Genomic DNA, 15,119 nt, shown 5'->3' with positions numbered 1-15,119 from the left:
CTGGAAATGATAGATTTCTTTTTCTTATTGAGGAAATAACATTCTAAGCAGTCATCATTATAATTTTGGCAATAAGGTTCTTTGCACACTCATTTTACTCAGTCTAAGCAGAAAGCTTAAGAGGCCCTGCAGTGTATCCCCTTTTAGTTCCTCAAAACGAAACCTGACATCAGTTGCACCCCTCAGTTGTGAAATAAGGCATATGACTTCTTTGGAGCCTATCAGTGATGACCTCTGAGACTAGAGGCGAACACCACAGCAGAGCTGGCTGCATAGAGTCTAAGTGGGCTATTTTCACTTCACTTCAAAGATCTACCACCCAACGGGGTACTAAACCAAAGATTCTTAAGCATTTTACTTTCTGACGCTTGAAAATTGTGGGAGATAAGAGATATAATTAGAATCTAAGGTAGAAGTGGTAAATTCTTCAATATTCTGGGAGTTTAGAGAAAGTAGGCATGCCAGACTGAGAGAAACAGGAAGGCTGAGCCTTAAACACACGTAGGCTTTGAACATGCAGAGTATAGAAGGATGATGTTTAACCTTCCCACAGGCACTGACTGGTCCAGTTGATCATCATCTGGCATCTGAATTGTTGCAAATGCCTTCAAACTGGTGTCCCTGACTCTCGCTTCTCTGTCCTTTACAATCATGCTGATGTACCTTTTTTTTGGAAAGCAAAAGACAAAACAAAACAAAACAAAAAATCCAATCACTCAATGGACAGTTACAGGTGTAAGAACACGAAAGTGGAGGGAAAGACAGGCCCTAAGTATTAGGAACCGGCGCAGAAAGTACACAGCCTTCTTCCTACAGCAGCTTATAGGTCTAAACACGTTCCTGAGTATGTCAGACAGAGCCCTTCATAATTAATGAATAATTTTTTCAATCTTAATTCCCACCAAACAGAGCTGATTTTTTAATAGACTCTGTGCTGTCTCACAAGTCTAGGCTTCTGCTTAGAACTCTCTTCCTTTTCTAAAGAATTCTTTCCATCCTTCAAGACCCAGCTTAAACAATGGCCTTACAAGAAATCTTTCAGGACAGGGAAATAGATCGTCATTTGGGTCCTTTAGCATTGTAAGTATCTCTCTAGTGTATCACAAGCCACTGACTGTCGACATCAAGTCCCCAAAGAACTGCATTTTTGTTTTCTGTTTTCAGGATGTGACATGTTAACTGGAACATGAGGTAACTGGTATTCATCGGATTGAACTGACTTTTTGGTGAAAAGAGTTGCAAGAACAATGGCATGGAGTCATCTCTGGGGTGAGCAGAGATGAGCGTTGCGCAGTCTTTTTCTTAGAAAGATAATAAAAGTGAGGTGAGATCACAGCAGACCTTGAGAACACCAGAGCAGACCCTTGTTACTCTGTTTAGTCCTCAGTCCAGCAGCATCAGCATCACCCGGGAGTTTGCTAAAATGCAAACTCTCTGGCCCCACCCCTGACCTACAAAATCAAAATACTTTTTAATAAGATCCCCAGGTGATTTGCATGTACATTAAAGTTTGAAAAGCACTGATCCAAGCTTGACAGGAGTAAACACAACCAGAACTACACTGTAGGTAGATTATCTGACATCAACCTCCTGTAAATGATCAACTGGGGGTGAGAGAGCATGGGAAAAGCCTGGGGTATAGAAGGAAGAATAAGGACACTTTTGCCACAGTTTAGTTAACTAGCACCTGACTTGGGGTGATGGCAGTGAGAATGCAGAAATTACAAGTATAATTACTTTCCTTAAAAAGAGAAATGTTAGGGGCCAGCCTAGTGCTGTAGTGGTTAAGTTCATGCACTTTGCTTTGGTGGCCTGGGGTTTGCAGGTTCAGATCCTGGGCACAGACCTACACACTGCTCATCAAGCCATGCTGGGGTAACATCCCACATACAAAATAGGGGAAGACTGGCACAGATGTTAGCTCAAGGCCAATCTTCCTCACCAAAAAGAAAAAGAAAAAGAAATGTTAATGCTCATTCATTAGCTTAACCTTAACAATAACTGTGCCCTTGTTTAATCTACTGTATTATATATTTTAGATTTTTCTGAAGGGAGGTGGTTAAACAGAACAGAAACTATTAGTTTTAAGTTGCATTCTCAGACTTGGAGCTCTAAGAGCAAGCTCAACTATGAGAAATAGGGAGTCCTCTAAACATATGTGTAACAGGATGCCAGAATGGGCCTGAGGTGCCAACAAGACAGGTAAAAGTACATGAAAGCCGCAGTAAGACAGATGCCCTCCATATGCAGATTTTCAAGGGAAATGTCCAGAAGCTGTTCCATGAATGCTGAATCCCTCAAACGCATCAAGGCTCCTGTTCCCTGCACCCCACTTCCTTTCCCATACAGGCTCCCACTCAGACACAGGCCTGGGTGACAAGTAAGGAGATCTAAAGATGTCACATTTAGAGCTGTAATCATCCTAAAGGACTGAGCAATCACTTCTAAAGTGTCAAGGGGGCTATACTTAAGGTTACTGTAGAACTCTGTAACTCTTAAGAGTGAGCTGAAAAAACCATGGTCTTGCAAAAATATTCATCCTGAGATAGGGGAAGATACTCCTTGCTCAATAAAGGTCAGGAGCAACAAAAATAAAATTATATTTTGATCGAGACCCAAGGGTCATGATTATTCAACCAACCACTTACAAGTACACGTGGCCAGTGATTATGGAAACATCAAGGATTCCCCACGAGAGGCACAGACACAATCCCCACTCTGCAAATGTACACAGAAAACAGCCCTCTCTGGGGAGGGTGGACTATGCACACCGAGGTATAGTCTTCCCTTGAGCAAACAATTGCTATAACTTGAACGCACCCCCAGCAAATTTCCAGGTGGCTTTAATAGCTGTTACAAAACAAAACAAGGGGCCAGCCCAGTTGCCTACTGGTTAAGCTCGGCGTGCTCTGCTTCAGTGGCCTGGGTTCAGCTCCCCAGCTCGGACATACACCACTTGTCAGCAGCCATGCTGTGGGGCCGACCCACAGACAAAATAGAAGAAGACTGGCACAGATGTTAGCTCAGGGCGAATCTTCCTCAAGCAAAAAGAGAAAGACTGACGACAGATGTTAGCTCAGGGATAATCTTCCTCGACAAACAAAACAAAACAAAATTCTGTAATGCTTGCAACAGATGTTAGAGCTTCCAAAGCAGAGGACCCAGATGCCTTGCAGCAGGTTCCCCCACCTTCTATGATTTCAGAGGGCACACTTTTCAGGGCATCAACATCAGAAGATAAAAGTCATTAAAGTGGTCATTTAATTTGAATTTCTACATCTCTGCAGCTTTTTATAGATTAAAAGTCCTCGCTAATTTGGGTTCAGATGTGTCTTTTTAACACACATTGTTTATTACTACATATGATTCTCACTCCTGCCACTGCATTCACGAACCTTCTTTGCCTACCAGTCTCACTCTCTCCTCTGTCTCCATATCCCAAAACCTATCATCTCATTATCTCTCTAGATGGACTGAGCAAGCGAAAACATCAATTTCTGTTATCTTTTCTCTCACATTATTTCTACCACTACTTTAGACATTTGGTTGGACTAAAACAACATTATAGGGGTTTATCCAACTCCTCTGCTAGAGAACCACCGCTAAAAATGGCTCCTGCCTCTCCTCTCATTCCCTCACTTTGTCAAAAATGGTTTCAAGGCTCACTTCCTCCAAAATTTAATTCCCGCTTCTCCAGGAGGGATGTGCAGGTTTTACTGCAACAATTTGATATGACACCTCAAGTTCTGCAGTCATTTCACCTGTGTTCCATCCGCAGAGGTACAGGAACTTTCCAGGCCAGAAGTCTTAACTCTTGTTACATATTTAACCTTTTCCTCTCCTCTGGAAGTCTCCCAAACCCACCAAACAAGTAAACAAAGTGTATTTATTTCCTTTCTCTCTCCATCTTGGAACCACTTGAATATCTCCTTCCTTTGATCACTAAAACTTTCTCAAAAGTCTTAAAAACTTCCTAACTTCTTCACTTTAATCCCTAATCATTCTTCCTTCCACTTCTACATCCCTCATTACACTGACAGGTTTTTTGTTTTTGTTTTCTCAGCATTGAAATACATAAGCTGTTTATTCACTGGTCCTCATTTTCTTGAACCTTTATCTCTCTTCTGTATTTTATATTGTCGGCCAATTTCCTTGACCTTTCTCTCTCTCCTTCCTTGGCACTCTCCTCTACCTGAATTAAAGTTTCTCTCTCTCTCTCTTTTCCTTTTTTTCTCTTTTTTCCTCCACTTTCTTCTTTTCTTTTTTCCCTTCACTGACTCCTCCTCTTGGTTCTGGACACAAATGTGGGACTTCCTTTTCCTTCATCTTATTCTTCGCTTATTCAGCAACCTTCATTCCATCTCCCTTCTATACACCATGAGGAATCAGATTTAATTCATAATTTGGCTGCCTAGATAGCTGGGGTGAGAAGGCCAATAACGGAGCTCACAACGAAGCATGAAAAATCAGTCTAATTGGTCAAGCCTGAGTAACATATCAATGCTCCTCCTTTTGAGCCTCCTGTATCTAATGACTTGCTCACTGAATCTATTTCTGAGGTCTCAGTCAAAACAAACTACACATTAGACTGCATGAATTTGCTGCCCTTCCTTACTCTGCATATTCACTCACCAGGTTCCCATCTCCTAAAGCCCACTCTACCCTCCCCTTGATTCTGCATGCACACGTGTTGCTCATCTCTCCAAGCCCCGTGGCTCAAAATCTCTCCCAGCAACTTTTCTAAGGCTTTTCTAATGGCTCTGCTGTAAACAACCTTGCTTTTCTCTGAATTCCCACCAAACACTGTATTTTATTCTGTATTATAGCTAGCTTCATGCCTTACCTTCCCTTGTCACTATAAACAACTTGAAGGCAATGACTAAGTCTATTTCCACTTTGCATCTTCCACAGTGCCTCTCGGCTTCAGCCCAGTACTAGGGTCACTCTGTAGCACACACCTCAGTTCACAGTTTTTATTTAGAGAATATGACCACACAGAACTCTGTGCTGTGTAAAAAAGGCGAGCGGGTTGTTAATTGCTGTTTTCAAGATCACAGAGAATTTGATTTAAAGGCAAATCTTAGGTTTTTCATAGACTTAAGGCCATCGAGTCCTAAATTACTCATTAACAAAAAAAAAAGGAAATAGCGAGTCACACATTACACAGAAACTATAATATCCACCATTGTCCCTTGTTTTTTAGGCCCATGGAGCTGCAGCAGTTATTTCCGCTGCCAAACTTCCAGCAGGAACGCTTGAAAGTTGCCAGCACGGTATGATGCCATCAGTTTCTCAAACTTAGAAAGGCTCATTGATCTGCACTGAGGTTTCTTACACAATCCACTTCCTTTAAGGCCAAGTGAGCCAACCCTGATTGAGAGAAGTTACAGAATGAATAAATGTTATGGTATCAACATAGAAATTATTCAGTTTCCTTACCTCACTTCAATTTCCAAATTTATTTCTGGCTTCCACTGCCACAGTCATCACCACCAACGTGCAGCACCCCACTCTTATAGTCCCACCCAGCCACCTCCTCCTCATTGGACTGCTATGGTACAACCCTCATACCAATTTCAGAGGAGGTTAATTGATATCCTAATGCAATAAAGTAACTCTCTAAAGCGAAAGAACTTGGGATAGGACTTTTTACCTAGGTCTCAAGTAAGACAAATGAATGTCATAGCAGGTTGGTTATAATAGTGGTTTTATTACAAAACTGGCAGAGTTACAGTAACTGTCAATCATAACTGTTGTTGGATTTCTACTTTACATAGTTGTAGTTATGAGTCTACTCTTGTAAGCCAGAACGATTATTTTACAATTAGTTTAGACCTGTCTGAGCCCAGAAGGAAAATTTCAATTTCAATCATCTTACTTCACTTCAGAACTCACTGCTACCACAAAGCAAGTCAGTTCAACTTTTCACACATGGGTTTCTAGCCATTTCCAAAGTTGAACAAACTTATAAAAGGAAGTGCTCAAAATGTTAAGTATGTTTTCAAAGTGCAGTATAAAATAGCAATAATGGGTTTGCATGCACTAAGAAAAACAAACAAATAAATAAACAAAAAATCAGCTCAGAAAAGAACCCTATTTTCAAGGGAGAACATGGTCACGGTCCTATAAGACATAGTACACATCCCTGAATTTGGACTGCAAATCTATCACTTAAACATCTAGTAAATGACCCAATTTGTTTACATGGCCCTGTACCTTTTTATGGACTTTCCATAAAGAAGTTATTACATCCATTCCCTTTATTTTGTTTAAGAGTGTTTGAATGAGCCCCAGAACCACAAGCCAGTTAAACAAGCTCTCTTTAGATGGACGTGGTCTCATATAATTCACCACTACCGGAGAAATTTTCAAAACAATGTTTGTAGTTTGGAAACTGCACACATTCCCACACACCAAAAGTATTTCCTGTGCTTTATGCAGTTTTAAGTGTTCGGCAGATATATTAAATAAGTCCTATTTTTCCATTTTTCGAAGTAAAAGTGTGGCATTTGCACTTCTTCCAGAAGATTTGCACCTCTGAGTGTTTTGCTATGGTAGGTTGGTCATTTAGAAATGACTGCAAAGGAAGACTACAAGGGAAATGTGAAATCCAGACACCCTAATTGATTTCCTAGGATGTAAATGTTAGTTCTAAAAGGAAACCCTTTTAAAGCAGTTAGTTTAATGGGGTGCCCAACGGATGCCTATTAAAAGTTATCGGTACAGATTAAAGATAAATTTTCTACCATGAAGGAAAAGCTTTTTTTAAAAAATAAACATAGAGGTTATTTAATGCCTAATTTTACATTCTTAATCATGCCTATAAACCTTAAGCTTGCTAATATTCTCAAAAAAAACAGAGATTAAAACCACTTTTTCAAGGGTTAGTGTGTATCTATTAGATATCTAAAGTCTCTCAATATCCCGGCCAGACTGTGACCTGGGAAACACCTGCTATTTTTAGGTTGTTGATTTTTCTAGAAACGGTCAGACTGTTTTGACTTCAGTGGCTAACACAAAATAAAGACCCAGTTGAGCCTATCATATATATCTCTTATAGATATAAAACTGCATCTGAAACTATAAAAACACTAGTGTGCTATGCGGTCTAGTCTCTTGTATTGGAGAGGCAATTCATTTTCATGTAGACCTCCAGAAACTGAGTGTACTTTTGCTTATGAATAAAAAAGTTAGTAACTAAGTGCATCCTTATAGACACACTGCTACTTATTTAATAGGAAGCGTGCCCCAAAAGCTTTTATTACCTACAACATAAACATATTTCCAGCAGAGGCAATCTACCGTCAGTACACCCCATCTCTGGCTCTGGATGTGCAGACCTATGCTCTTCATACTAACACTATCCAACTTTTTTTCTTGTTTTTATCGTGTCCATATATCCAGGAATGACTACACGAAATACAGCTGATTTTTTTCTGTCCTTGGAGTGGGTAATCTGAAGGTAAACTGCACTCCAGTAAAGAGGAGTCTTAGTATATTTCTATAGAGCAATTTACAAACACTTAAGCTACTGTGTTTTCCCTGTGTTCTTAAACAATTTGCACCCTATCTGTCATGTCTCAGGTTTATAATACGATAAATCAGAAATGAACACTGCAGGTTCCTCCTTTTTCCAAACCCGGCAAGAAATTTCCAGTGAGGAACTGAATATTTCTCTCTTCTCATTTGTTCATATCTTAACCACATTTTAAGCAAATGTTCCTTCTTAGTACACTGATTTTAAACATTGCCTGCTGCCATAAAGAAATTATAATGCTTTAATGACTTCCAATTTGCATTTCTAATCACCTCAGACTCTGAATGTGTGCGGCAGTATGGGAAACAAGCAGTGATTTATTCCTCAGCGGAAAAAAAAGATAAATAATATGACTCTTTAAAAGACAGATGTCCTTATAAATACCCAGCAAAAATAACCGCCAGAAACAACACGAGATAAGTGCCACATAAGTTCAGCTTCTGTTGTTAATGGTTTCTGATCTCTGCGATGAGTCAAAAGGCGGGTGCGAAGCCCGGCTGGGCATATTTAAGCACAGAAGCAGACCTCCATCTTGCATACACTGAGAAGCTTAAAATAGTACCCACTCACGAACAAGGCTTTCCTAGAATGCAAACTGCTTAGCGTCAAAAAACGGCATGGCATCCAGATAGCACATCCCACAAGAGAACTCATTCATTTCAAATCCTTCACTACCACAAAATGTTTGTAGCCTTGTATACCAGGGACCAGAATGAACTTCACTAGAAGAAATGATGCAGTTACTCAATGTCGAGTAACCCCCTAGGAATTAATTTTCCCCCAAACTTGAAAGCCTTTTCCTTAAAAAGTGTTAAGGCTGTTTTGTTTGCTTCTTGCAATGTAACAGCTTCGTTACAGTAATTCACTGTGCTGGAAGCTGCCTCCCTTTTATCACAATCTCCTGATCCCTCACTCGGCCTCATTCTGCGTGCCATCCATTTTGTGAATGAAGTGTGAAAATAGCTCTTTGTTTACATAAAGAAGGCAATAGAGAGTAGTGTGGACATGGCTTAGCTGCTTTGAGTGTAACTGAGGCTGTGCAGCCTGCCCTTCTAACCAGTTCAGAACTCCCAAATAGGTCTAATGACCAGGACAAACTCCGACAATAAGCAGGCAACTACAGCCACCAAAGCAGAACTCTGCTACTACATGCCTGCTTAGAAAATAACTGAAGACAAAGGGCTCTGACTAAATCTGAAACATGAAGGCAACCTTTTCTTTTATTCTGTTTAACTGCAAACTCTGCAGGAAGCACGCCCTGCAAACAGCAGCAGGGCGTCTGAATACGTCCACCAAGGACACCTTTCCACCTTTTTCGTGCCTCCACTCATACTCAACACTACACCCTTCTTGTCTCTCACACACGACGTGCCTTTTCATGCCTCTCTCTCTGGTGCAGGCTGTTCCTCTGCCTAGAGTACTTTCCTCTTTTTCCCTCTCAGACCCACTTCAAAATGCGTCACCTCCTCTGTGGGAACTTTTCTTCTTGCACTCCTTTTCCAGGCAGAATCCACCACTGAGTCAATCAGTAGAGGATTTTTGAAGTGACATAAAGCACTCTGTGTTCCCGTGGCACTTTGAGTGCAAAACTAAGAGACCAGGAGATGAAAGAAGGATCTGCCATCCTTCTTGGACAGAGCTTCCCAAGGACAGGGATTGCATCTCCTTCTTTGTGGCCCCAGCACCTAGGGCAGAGCTCCGCAAAGAGTAGATGCTCATAAATATTTGCTGAATAAAAACAAGGTTCTAATAAAACATTAGACCATTTAACTCATGAAGGAAGAGGCACGTGGCTCTCAGTCCTGGCGTGGAGTCAGATCGAGGTCCAAACATTCACCAGCCGTAGGACCTTGGCTAAGCTACTTAGCCAGCGAAGCCTCAGTGTTTTTCCTAATACCCCATGGGAAGGTTAGAAAGATAAACTGTATACAGTCTGCAAACATTGAGCACAAGTGTGGCACCCAAAGGCACTCCTGGGGAGTCATTACTAAGCGTCCACTTAGAGCTCTTTAGACCCAACCAACCACCCACTAAGAGCGCATCTAAATACTGCCCTTCCAATGTCCTTCCTGGGAGCTCTTCCTGGTTTCTTATCAGTACACAGTGTGCACAGTAGCAATGCAACTCTATATCCTTGCTCTTAGCATCAACGTGCCTTGCCCTCCTTGGGGATGTTGGTTTCCCTCAAACAACCAGACATCTGCTTTGCGTCTGCCCCCCAAACCCCAGCAACCGCCCAATATACACCTCATTTGCTTGAGAAACGGCTCAACTGCTATTCAATAGAGAAAAAACCAAGCACACACAAAATATCACAGTTTGAAAATAAAAGAGGAATTAAGCCTAACACCAAGAAAGCAAAAATTAGTGAAGGCAGCCTGGCAAAGATGGTCTGGTGTAGAAACAAGGTAAACGTTCAGGGAGGAGGCTGCTGAGTCACGAGTGGACCGGAAACAACCGCTCGGAGATGGCACGTGAAGTCTAATGTGAAGTCAAATAACAGATCAAATGAGCTACACTCAGCTTTACGTGTATTCTCATGAAGTAAAAGACAAAATGAGCTAATATTACCAATAAACATCACTCTTAATTACTTGGCTTTAATGATAAAAGTAATTAGTATAACTCCTCTTTATAATTTTTAGTTCCTTTTGTTCTCAGATTTAGGAACTTTACAAACCAAATTTTTAAAAAGTAAACTAATCATGTTTTAGGTAAGCCATTCAAGTCCAGAGCTAGGAATTTATTTCCTGATGCTCTTGACTTTAAAGAGAAATTTGAACCTCTGAAATAGAATATCCTGCATAATATAGTGTAAATAAAAGTTAAGGTCACTCATTAAATCCATTTCAAAGGAATAACAGGCTGTGCCTTTCCAGAGCTCACTAAACCACACTTATTTACTCATTTCTATGGTACTTGTACCACTGAGACATCCTGCTAAATAAAATGCTCCAAATTATTAAAAAAATGAAAAATGAAAAAACCCTTCCTTGTGGAACCAAGATTTCCAATGTCAGCTAGCCTCTTCATCATCAATCAATAAACCAAAATTTTGAAATAAACATCATCCATCCATGGATCTGGTACACCTGCTTAAAATAAGGTCCCAACGTGTAATAACAACAATTTTAAAGGTTGTATTTCAAGTCATTTGCCAAACCGTCAGGTTTCCTCTCCACCAGAAGTATTACAGTACACCTTAGCCAGATTATCTGTTAGATTTAATTAATGTGATTATTCTGAGATTGTTTTCCTTAGTGTTCTTGGAAATAATGTTTCAGGATCAAGGGAGTCTCACTTCCGTTCACAACCTGCAAAGCATGCAACCTCCTAAAATAGTAAAGAAATGCTTTTATACAAAGCATCAGAATTTTGAAACTAGAATTCCATCTGCCTAATTGGTTCTCGCTTAAGGAAAAATATATCACCATATTAACACCATATTAATATATCACCATATTAACAGTATTAATTTAATACGGTAGCCCTCAACAGTGACCTTGACAAAGTCACTTCAGTTCTCTAGGCCTCACTTTACACATCGGTGACAACAGACTCTTGGGATCCTTCCAGTCCTAACATGCACTATATTTATTGCTAACTTCTAGCCCGTGAGCCAGAAGCAAAAGATGGAAAGCACACTGATTCTGAGGGCATGTCAGCCACCCAAAATTCACCATTCTTAAGAGACCTTGGTCCATATCACACAACAACACCATCTTATAAACTACAGAGGTATGCACAGCAATGCACTTTTCAAAGAGAAATTAGCACCAGCTCAAGGAAACCTACTCACTTGCTTGGTACATACTCACTTGAGAACATGGTATATTTACCAGGATTATAAAGTAGTACTCTGATTGGCATAACCCATCACGACCAACAAATAAACAAGTTTATCTTCCCCTGAAAAAAGTCAAACGATGTAGAACTTACAAGACCAAAAGACATCTTCAAAGACGGCTACTGTTATAGTCAATAACATAATCTTACTCTAACAAGGCACTACATCCAGAGCCATTCAACAAATATTCATTGGGCACATATTTTATACAACGTCCTGTTCTGGGTGCTAGAGCTCCCACAGAGAGCAAGGTGGACAAGGTCTATGCTCTCAGGGAACTTAGATTCTATGGGGGTGGTGGTCAGGGCAGGTGGACAACAAATAAATTAATTAATGAGCAAGAAGATTATCAAAGAATGATATGTGCTGCGCAGCTAACTAAGCTTAATGTGATAGTGAGGGGTGGCTAATTTAGATTAAATGGTCAGAAAAAAGACCTAGCTGAGAAGGTGCTCCATTTACTCTAGATGACAGGAAGGTGCTACACATGCACAAGCAAACGAGCAGTGTTCCCCAGAGAAAGCAGGAACACCGAACTGAGGGTTGCAAGCCCACGCCATGTGAGTCACGTCCCTCTTCCTCATCTCACCTCCCCAACCCCAGAGGAGCTAGAACCAAAAGAGCTGTAAAATGGAGGCTTGAAAGAGGCCACACGCCTTCCTCACTTCAGGTCCTTCAGGCTGTGGGTTAGGCCTGAGTTGCCAAGCAGGAGAAGAGAGAAGGGTTTTAACTTCAACACGAACCAAACTGCCCCTAGCTAAAAGCATCAAAATGTTCAATAATCAATATGGCAGGCACACGGATCAATCAGGAAGGAGGCTATAAAGGTTGGAGTAGTATCCTAGAGGTCCTGAGCTGGGCCAAGCGTGAACCCTGTAGTTTCTGGTCCATACACACTCCATTTGTCCTAGAAGAGGAGCACTAGCTTCTCTCCAACCCATTGGGAACGTTTCAACGTTTCAACAATCTGTATGGTAGTACTGGTGCACACCAACGGAAAATCTACCACTAGAACTACCCTTAGACGATAGGAAAGGGAGATTCTACAAAATCACAGTTGGAGGCAGTGGTAGAGAAAAATAATTAAACAGAGACTGTTTAATAAGTGAGTTATATCGAAATTATTTAACGTTATATAGAGATATTCTGGTTCCGTAAAATGCTTTCAAATTAAACAATCAGAAACATAAAAATTAGACTAAATAAATGAAAGGACTTTCATTATGACTTCTACCATTTTGGTTAATAGAAGTAGAAACCCATGGGGAAAAAATTTTAGCAGTCTTGGAAACATCTGGCGTGGGAGGTATGAACCTTATCAATTCATGAATTCAATTATTATTTAACACACATCACATTATCATTAGAATTCTGTTTCTACAAAAAGTGTGCAAGTTTGTAAGCAGAACAGAATCTTAGCACTACAAAGGTTGAAAAAACTTGAAGTGAATATAAAGAAGATAAGTTAAAAAACAAGTTTCAGGAAGGATGAAGTAAGAGCAGAGAAAGCTAAGATTTCGGTGCCTGAGACAGAGCTCTGCAAAATACAGCGTTGGGGAAAGTTTAGAGTCGGACCCCAGCAACTATTTACAACTATTTAACAAATGATCCTGAAGGTTCCCACAGACCTTTGTACTTTCCGAACACCTTTTAGAGGTAAATTCAAAGTATATCAGATTAAATGTAAAAGACAACAGTTGGTAGGGGAGAAAAAGTTACCACAAAATAGAATGGGGGCTTTTTTGTCACCTATTATGAAAAACAATATTCATCATTACATAATGTCACTTTACTTCTTCAACTTCCTCCACCATCTTGAACAGAGCAGAGAACGAAGAGGAAGTTTAAAAAAAAAAACCTCTAAACAACAAAATTAAATGTCAAAGGTCATGTACTACAACTTATAGACTTACTCACAGGAAAGCCCCGTTAGTCTTCAGTCAGAGCCTATTAACTCTTGGACGCTATTCTGAGGATTGTGATTATGTTTTTCAGTAAAACAGAGCTTTGGAGCTGCCACCTAAAAAAGGGTGGGGGAGTGGGCACAGTTTGGTCAGACACAGGCACATTGGCAGCCGGAGGAAGAGAAAACTGGCACTGAATAAAGAGAGACAGAAAAGCCATTAACACAAGACACGTGTACTCAGAAAGCCATAACCATGGGACCATTTGTCCCCAAAGTAAAGGGCCCCACAGACCACAGAAGTCCTTCAGGAAGAGAGCACATACAATAAACGATGTCCATAAGGATAACCCTAACTATACACATAGAGGCATATTCCAAATATACACTCAAAATAGTTAAAGAAAATGAGAACAGGAAGAAGCATGTTTCAGGTCTACGGGATATGAAAATCACTCTCCAGTGACACAGGTAAATGAGGCTGACTCCATCACCAACTTTGTGATTGGTGTCTATTTGGGCTACATGCAATAGACAAAGTAAGCTTGGTTTCGTTTTGCTTTTTGACCTATATGATTCCTTCCACTACAACTCAGAAGCACCGTTTCAGAAGTTACTCATCTCACAGTAGGCATTCTCTTTAAAATGAGTACATACAGATATTAGTAATTTTTCCCACAGTCATATGGGAAGTATAGGCCAGAAACTCTACGTAAGTCAGTGTTCTTATCTTTTATATCTTTCTTTAAGTTAAATCTGGAGACCCTTGGATTGTACATGAGATTTCAGAATTATAAATCAGATTAAGAATGAAGGATACAGGGGCCAGCCCAGTTGCATGGTGGTTGGATTCACACACTCCGCTTCAGCAGCCCAGGGTTCGCAGGGTCGAACCCTGGGCATGGACCTGAGCATCACTCATCAAGCCATGTTGTGGCAGTGTCCTACACATAAAAAGTAGAGGGGGATTCATGCAGCTGTCAGCTCAGGAACAATCTTCCTCAAGCAAAAAAGAGGAAGATTGGCAACAGATGTTAGCTCAGGGCCAGTCTTCCTCACACACACAAAAAAATGAAGGATACAAAGACAACTTAGAAGATAAAGCTATTTTTATAGTAAAGTAGCAAGCACTGCAATATCGTTTAAAGTCAAAAACCAGGTAACGAATAACAGTAAATAACACTGATCCCTCAAAACCAATTCTGAAGCACCTCCACATTTTCCAGTCTAAATTCAAATATCTAGCACTGGCTATAGCAATCAATTTCCATTTTTAACACCTCTTAGGACTACAAGTTAATACTCAAATGGCGCAGCCCTGGTATGTGAATGAGTCAGCACCATCTGAGACTCGGGAATACTCCAGGAAAGAATATCATTGCGGAGGGGAGACCGAAAGCAGGAATGGGCTCCTATAGTCACAATAAATCAATTTGAACATTTTATGTTCAGCACTTAGAAGACCTTTCACAAAATGATGCAATGCACCAACTGGGCCAATGGCATTTTCTATGCGGCATCTTCAGGAGGCTTGGTACTTAGAGAACTGGACAATCGTCAAAATTGAGAAGAGCAACGGGGCCATCAAAAACCAATCATAACTCAGTATGAGGGCAAAAAACATCCACATGAGAGAATGGAAAATTTGAAAGCCAGAAAAAAAAAAAGAAGTTCCAGCAAATTTGTTCACATTCCAGGGGATCTTCTTTAGCACCTACCTGTTATCCTCAAATCTGGGAACCCTGAAGCATAAAAATCAACCTGAGCATGTGCAGGAAAATAGCTCTGTACTGCCCCCTAGTGCTGCCCAGTCCCACTTCTCCTTAGGCTAA

The 15,119-nt window shown here is 40.5% G+C and overlaps 1 protein-coding gene across 6 annotated transcripts in view; it reads right to left on the bottom strand.

Moving 5' to 3' along the window:
• Nucleotides 1–15,119, bottom strand: part of PDGFC (platelet derived growth factor C) — a 207,751-nt gene that overhangs the window by 189,856 nt on the left and 2,776 nt on the right. The gene's annotated exons all lie outside the window — the stretch shown is intronic.

Source organism: Equus przewalskii, chromosome 2, assembly GCF_037783145.1.
Source record: "Equus przewalskii isolate Varuska chromosome 2, EquPr2, whole genome shotgun sequence".
NCBI classification, from domain to species: Eukaryota; Metazoa; Chordata; class Mammalia; order Perissodactyla; family Equidae; genus Equus; species Equus przewalskii.
The sequence above is the reverse complement of the archived record's forward strand: the minus strand, read 5'-3'. Positions and strand labels throughout refer to the sequence as shown.